The sequence below is a fragment of the Cebus imitator genome, unplaced genomic scaffold, assembly GCF_001604975.1.
Source record: "Cebus imitator isolate Cc_AM_T3 unplaced genomic scaffold, Cebus_imitator-1.0 Scaffold198, whole genome shotgun sequence".
NCBI classification, from domain to species: domain Eukaryota; kingdom Metazoa; phylum Chordata; class Mammalia; order Primates; family Cebidae; genus Cebus; species Cebus imitator.
The window spans coordinates 2,360,095-2,368,326 of NW_016107513.1; the positions used below are offsets into that span (position 1 = coordinate 2,360,095).

Sequence of the window (8,232 nt, forward strand, 5' to 3'; positions counted from 1 at the left end):
TGGGGGACAGGGTCTCACTCTGTCAACAAGGCTGGAGTATGTGATCATGATCAGTGGCATGATCACGGCTCACTGCAGCCTTGTCCTCCTGGGCTCAAGCAATCCTCCCACCTCAGCCTCACCAGTAGCTAAGACTACGGGCGCATGCCACCACATCCAGCCAATTTTTGTATTTTTAGTAGAGACGGGGTTTCATCATGTTGCCCAGACTGGTCTTGAACCCCTGGGCTCAAGTGATCTGTCCACCTTGGCCTTCCAAAACGCTGGGATTACAGGCATGAGACATCACACCTGGCAGAAAACTTACTATATTTTAAGCCAATTAATTTTACTCTATTTTATTTTTTTGTTGGGTGTTGGGGGGAATGGGATCTGCTCTCAGCTCTGTTGCCCAGGCTGGAGTGCAGTGGCGCGATGTCGGCTCACTGCTGCCTCCGCCTCCTGGTTTAAGCGATTCTCATGCCTCACCCTCCCAGATAGCAAGGATTACAGGTGCCCGCCACCATACACAACTAATTTTTGTATTTTTTGTAGAGATGGGGTTTCACAATGTTGACCAGGTTGCTCTCAAACTCCTGAACTCAAGTGATCCGCTCACCTAGGCCCTCCCAAAGTGTTGGGGTTATAGGCATGAGCCACCGTACCCGGCCTAAACCAGTGAATTTTAGAATACCTTTACAAATATGAAGAACAGAAACAGTAATAGTATAGTTTAGTTATAATGAGCAATACTGTTATTCAAATGTAGATGTAGCCATCTATATGTTAAGATGGACTTCAATAAAATAAGAGAGGTATGTATGCTCCTTTCCTGTTTTTGGATGATGGCGGTAAATGCCTGGGATTGAGAGTGGTTGACATGTTTTGATTCTTTGACTACAGGATGATGATGATGATGATAATAATAAAAAATGTGAGCTAAATGATGAGAACACATGGACACATAAAGAGGAACAACCACATGTGAGCCTTTTGGAGGGTAGTGAGTGGGAGGTGGGAGAGGATCAGGAAAAATAACCAATGGGTGCTAGACATAATATCTGGGTGATGAAATAGTCTGTATAACAAACCCCCATGACACAGGTTTACCAATGTAACAAACCCACACTTGTATCCCTGAGCTTAATAATAATAATTTGCCACATGAATCTGTTACAAAATATAGAGAAAAATTTACCAGCCAGGCACACTGACTCACACCTGTAATCACAGTACTTTGAGGAGGGTGGATCACCTCAGGTCAGGAGTTCAAGACTAGCCTGGCCAACATGGCAAAATCCTGTCTCTACTAAAAATACAAAAATTAGCCAGGCATGGTGGCAGGCGCCTGTAATACCAGCTACTCAGGAGGCTGAGGCAGGAGAGCTGCTTGAATCTGGGAGGCGGAGGTTGTGGTGAATGGAGATTGTGTCACCACACTCCAGCCTGGGTAACAGAGTGAGACTCAATCTCAAAAAAAAAAAAGAAAAAGAAATTTACCACAAATGTCAGAAAAAATTCTATTTTGGAAGGTAAATTACTTTTCTGAGGATGATCCATTTCAACTGGCTGTGTTATAGTCAGAATTTCAGTTCTGCAAATAACAGCTGGAATTCTTGTAACAACAAACATTTGCTAAGTATTTATTAGGTATCAGACCATTTGCTAACTGCTATACATCCACTATTTCCTTTGATCCTCACCATCACCCTGACATTATCATACCCACTTTACAAATAAACTGACACTTAGAAGTAAGAGTGTAAAAAATCCAGAATTTGATCTCAGATGTTCTGATACAGAAAGGAGGCAGGGAAATACTTGGCAAAAAAGAGCAGGGTCCCTGGTGGATGCCCACCCTCAAGCCTGGACCTGTGGTCCAAAGTGAGAACATGTATTCCTGTTTTCTTGCTCAAATGTTGCTTTTTTTTGCCTGTCCTGCCCGCCATCCTGTACCCACAAAAACCCCAGGCAGACCAGCAGACCAGCAGAGTGGCAGAGAAGGACAGAAGAGAAGAAACAACTGGATGTCAGAGAGAAGCAGCTTGACTTCAGAGGGATGGCTTGATGGGGGTACTTCAGAGAAGAGTTTGGTCAGGGACAGCTGAACTCCAGGGGAAGAACACCTTCCTACTCCATCTGCTTTCCAGCTCCCCATCCCACTGAGAGCCACTTCCACCACTCAGTAAAATCCTCCACTTTATCCACCCTTCAATTCTTTTGTGCGACCTAATTCTTCCTGGATGCCAGACGAGAACCTGGGTACCAAGAGGGTGGGTGCAAAAGGCTGTCACCCTGACCCTCCACTGAGCTGTTAAACACTTAAGCTATCTGTGGATGGGAAAGCTAAAAGAGCACATGTGCCCTTTGGGGCTCTTGGTACCTCCCAAGACACTGCTGCAGGGCTGCACAGAGTTGGTCCCACAGAGTCCTACTCCTGCCGGTGTCCAGAACCACTTGTCCTGGCCCCTGTATCTGCTGACCTGGGTGCTGCCCATCCCATGAGGGGTTGAGAGCTGTGGACTGAGTAAGCAAGCCAACCCCTTCAGAGAAATTACCTCTTAATGATAAATACCACATGTAACATTCTAAGAAATATAACAACTCAGCTGGGTACGGTAGCACATGCCTGTAATCCCAGCACTTTGGGTGGCCAAGGCAGGTGGATCATAAGGTCAAGAGATGAGGCCATCCTGGCCAACATGGTGAAACCCTGTCTCTACTAAAAATACAAAAATTAGCTGGGTGTGGTGGCGCACACCTGTAGTCCCAGCTACTCGGGAGGCTGAGGCAGGAAAATTGCTTGAAGCCGGGAGGTAGAGGTTGCAGTGAGCTGAGATCATGCCACTGCACTCCAGCCTGGTGACACAGCAAGACTTGTCTCAAAAATTAAAAAATAAATAAATAAATAAAACAACTCTATTGAAATATAGTTCACATACAATTCACCCTTTTTAAGTATATAACTGAATGGTTTGGGATATATATATATATAGTTTATATACAAAGATTTTTTAAGAGACAGAGTCTCCCTCTATCACCCAGACTGCAGTGCAGTAGTGCAATCATAGCTCACTGCAGTCTCAAACTCCTGGGCTCAAGTGATCCTTCCACCTCCGGCTCCCAAAGTGCTGGGATTACAGGTATGAGCTACTGTGTATAGCCAGTTTTTAGCATATTCACACAGTTGTGCAACTTTTAGAACAGTTTCATCACCTCAAAAAGAAACCCTGAACCTTAGCAGTCATTCCCTCTACCTCATTCCCAGCCCTAGGGAAACCACTGATTTACTCTCTGCCTCTCTATGTGTTCCCATTCTGGATATTTCACTATATGCTCTTTTGTGACTGGCTTCTTTCATATGACATAATGTTTTCAAGGTTCATCCATGATGTAATGAGTATGAATACTTTACTACTTTTTATTGCCAAATAATATTTTATTATATGGTTATACCACATTTTATTTATCCAATCATCAGTAGATGGACATTTGGGTAACTTCCATTTTAGCCTATGATGAATAACTCACCTATGAACACTTGTGTACAAATTTTGTGTGGACATATGTTTCCATTTCTCTTGGGCATAGACCTAAGAGTATCATATTGCTGGATCATATAGTACCTCTACATTTAATCTTCTGTGGAAATGCCAAAATTCCCAAATGTCTGCACCATTTTTACATTTCTACAAGCAGCGTATGAGGGTTCCAATTTCTCTACATTTTCGCCTACAATTCTTCCTATGCAACTTTTGGACCACAGCCAGGCTAGTGAGTATGAAGTATTATACCACCTCATTTTTGTTTTGATTTGCATTCCCCCGATGAATAATGATGTTGAGCATCTTTTCACGTATGATTGGCCATTTATATATTTTCTCTGGAGAGAAATCTATTCATATCCTTTGCCAATTTTTAACTGTTATTTGTCATTTTTGTTTAGTTTTAAGAGTTCTTCATATTCTAGATACAAATCCATTCTCAGATACATGGTTTGCAAAACTTTTCTCCCATTCTGTGGGTTGTGTATTTACTTCCCCGATGGTATCACTGGTAGCACAGTTCACTTTTTATCTACTTTTTTCTCTTATTATTTGTGTTTTCGTTTTCATATCTAAGATTATACCTAATTCAAAGTCAATACATTTTATGCCCATATTTTCTTCTAAGAGTTTTCTAGTTTTAGCAATTAAACTTATGTCTTTGATCCATTTTGAATTAATTTTGTATACGGTATGAGGTAGAGGTCAAACTTCAATATTTTTCATGTTGATAGATCTAATTGTCTGAGCACCACTTGTTGAAAAGGCTATTATTTCCCCATTGAATTGTCTCAGCAACATAGTTAACATTTAAAAAATAATTTCAAACTAAAACAAAACTATTTTTAAAATAGTAAAGACAGCCATCCTCATACTACCCCCTTATCCACCAACCCCCTCCCATACACAAAACACAACTGAAGGAAGTTATCTGCAGTTGCATGGAATACAGTGCATACAGATCCAGATTACTGGAATCCCCATAATCAATCCTAATTAAATACTAACTTCTAAAAACCAGTAATTAGTATCTATATTTCAGAAAGTAGAATAAATAAAAAAAGAAAAGAAAACAAAGTAGACTGAAATGAAAGATAAAAAGTTTAAAAGGGATGTAAAAAGGCTGGGTACAGTGGCTCACACCTGTAATCTCAGCATTATGGGAGGCTGAGGTGGGCAGATTACCTGAGGTCAGGAGTTTGAGACCGGCCTAGCCAACATGACAAAATCCCAACTCTACTAAAAATATAACATTTAGCAGGGAATGGTGGTACATGCCTGTAATCCCAGCTACTTGGGAGGCTGAAGCAGGAGAATCGCTTGAACTCTGGAGGTGGAGGGTGCAGTGAGCCAAGATTGCACCACTGCATTACAGCCTGGGCAACAGAGTAAGACTTCGTCTCAGAGAAAAAAAAAAAAAAAGGGGGGGGAGAGAGGAGGGAGATGTTTAAAAAAAAAAAAAAAGAAGGGAAGGAATGCTTAGAGAGAATTTTATAGCTTTAAATGCCTATATTAAAATACAATTTATAGGCTGGGCGCAGGGGCTAATCTCAGCACTTTGGGAGGCCAACGTGTGTGGATCTTTTGAGGCCAGGAGTTAGAAACCGGCCTGGCTAACAGGGCAAAACCACATCTCTACTAAAAATACAAAAATTAGCTGGGTATAGTGGTGCATACCTGTAATCCCAGCTACTCGGGAGGCTGAGGCATGAGAATTGCTTGAACCCAGGAGGAGGAGGTTGCAGTATGCTGAGATCGCACCACTGCACTCCAGACTGGGCAACAGAGTGAGACTCTGTCTCAAAAAATAAAATAAAGAAATTAGAAAGAAAAGAGCAAATTAAACCTAAAGCAAGTAGAAGGAAGGAAAAAATAAACATAAAAGCAGAAATCATGAAACTGAAATCAGAAAAATCACATTTCGACCAAAAAAACCCTATGAATTCAAATGTTGTTTCTTCGAAAAGACCAACAAGCAGACTGGTCAGTCCCAAAAAGAAAAAAAAAGAAAAAGAAAAGAAAAAGGAGGCACAAGTTGCCAAGATCAGAAACGAAAGAACTACAGATTCTACAGACATTAAAAGGACAACAACAGGGGAATATTAGAAACAACTTTATGCTAATACGTTTGATAACTTGGATGAAATGGGCAGATTTCTTGAAAAATAAAACTAACAAAGCTTAGTCAAGGAGAAATAGATAACTTTAAGAGTATTCTATTAAATAAACTAAATTTGTAGTTAAAAAAATTGCCTAACAAAGAAAACTCCAAGCAAAAATGACTTTACTGGTGAATTCTACCAACTAAAATAAAACTATTATAAAATCTACGAGAAAACAGAAGAAAAGAAGAGGCAATGCTTCTCAATGCTATCTTATGAAGCCACTCTAATTAAACAGTCTTACAAGAAAACTATACAGATAATCATCCTTCATGAACACAATCACAACCCTCAAAAAAATATTAGCAAACTAAATCCAGAAGGTAAATCTTGTTCAATATTCAAAAAAATCAATGTAATTCACCATATCAACAAACCAAAAGAGAAAAACCATATGATCATCATGATACATGTAGGAAAAGAGCATATGACAATTTTCAACATCCACTCATAACATAAACTCTCAGCAAACCCAGGAACAGAAAGGAATGTCCTCAATCTTACAATCTTAAGATTGTAAAATCCTTAATCAGGCACTCCCTGTATATTCTTCTTGCTCACCTGCAATCTGAATGCTTCCAAGACATGGAAAAAGGAAATAATGTCTACTCTCACCATTCCTACTCAACACTGAACTAAAGATTCTACCCATTGCTAATAAAATTGTCTTTTATTTCCAAAGACATGATGACCTACACAGATAAGAATCTGCTAAAAAAAAAAAAACCTGCTAAAATATGTGAGTTTAGCAAGGTCATACACAGGGTACAAGGGCAATGTTAAAAAAAAATTTTTTTATTGGCTGGGTACGGTAGGTCACACCTGTAATCCTAGCACCTTGGGAGACCGAGGCGGGGGGATTACTTTGAGCTCAGGAGTCTGAGACCAGCCTGGGCAATATGGTGAAACCCTGTCTCTACAAAAAATACAAAAATTAGCTGGGTGTGGTGGCTCACACCTGTGGTCCCAGCTACTAGGGAGGCTGGGGCTAGAGACTGGGGCTGGAGAATTACTTGAACCTGGTTGGCAGTTGGGGGTGGGTGGCGGAGGTTGCAGTGAGCCAAGATTGCGCCACTGCACTCCAGCCTGGGGGACAGAGACAGACCCTGTATCAAAAAAAAAAAAAAAAAAAAAAAGAGAAGAAGAAGAAAGCCAATTTTATTTCTATGTACTAGAAATGAGTAACAGAAAATTTTGAATTTTTAGAAGCATCTTCTACCATATCATCCAAAAATCAAATATTTCATGGTCTAAATCTAACAAACTATGTGCCAGACCTATATGCTGTAAATTACAAAATTTTGATGAGAGATATTAAGGACTTAAATCAATGAAGAAATATAACATTTTTGGCCAGGCACAGTGGCTCATGCCTGTAATCCCAGAACTCTGGGAGGCTGAGGCAGGGAGTTGACTTGAGCCCAGGAGTTCAAGACTAGCCTAGGCAACATGGCAAAACCCTATCTCTACAAAAAAATACAAAAATTAGCAGGGCAGGGTGGTGCGCACCTATAGTCCCTCCTACTCAGGAGGCCAAGGTTGGAAGGATCAACTGAGCCAGGGAGGTTAACGATGCAGTCAGCTGTGATTGTGTCACTGTACTCCAACCTGGGTAACAAAGTGAGACCCTATCTCAAAAAAAACAAAAACAAGAAATATAACATCTTCATGAATCAAAAGACTCAATGTTGTCAAGATATCAACTGTCCCCAATTTGATCTATACAGATGCTCCTCAACTTACAATGGGTTACAGTCAGATAAACTTGTAAGTCAAAACGCATTTTTTTTTTTTTTTGAGACAGAGTCTTGCTCTGTCACCCAGGCTGGAGTGCCAGTGGTGTGATTTCAACTCACTGCAACCTCTGCCTCCTAGGTTCAAGCAGTCTCCTGCCTCAGCCTCCCAAATAGCTGGGATTACAGGCAGGCACCACTGTGTCTGGTTAATTTCTGAATTTTTAGTAGAGATGGTGTTTCACCGTTTTGCCTTTGGGGGCAGCTTGCCTCGGCCTCCCAAAGTGCTGGGATTATAGGTGGCATGTGCCACCATGCTGCCTAATTTTTTGTATTTTGAGTTGAGATGGGGTTTCGCCATGTCGCCCAGGTTGGTCTTAAACTCCTGAGCTCCAGCAATTCTCCTGCCTTGGCCTCCCAAAGTGCTAGGATTATAAGCATCTGGGATTACAAGCATGAGCCACTGCACCTGGCCTGCTGCCTATTTATATAATTCACTATTATTATTTTTTATTTTTATTAGACAGGGTCTTGCTCTGTCACCCAGGCTGCAGTGCAGTGGTATGATTGTGATTTGCTGCAGCCTCAATCCTCTGGGCTCAAGTGATCCTCCTCCCTCACTCTCTGAGTAGCTGGGACTACAGGCATGGGCCACTATGTCCAACTATAGTCCCAGTACTTTGGGAGGCCGACGGGGGTGGATCACGTGAGGTTAGAAGTTTGAGACCAGCCTGATCAACGTGGAGATCCTGTCTCTACTAAAAATACAAAATTAGCTGGGCGTGGTACGCATGCCTGTAATCCCAGCTACTT

General features: G+C 41.2%; 1 protein-coding gene across 1 annotated transcript in view; it reads right to left on the reverse strand.

Annotated features, from left to right (window-relative positions):
• VCPIP1 (valosin containing protein interacting protein 1) overlaps positions 1-8,232 on the reverse strand; it is a 34,870-nt gene that overhangs the window by 9,982 nt on the left and 16,656 nt on the right. The gene's annotated exons all lie outside the window — the stretch shown is intronic.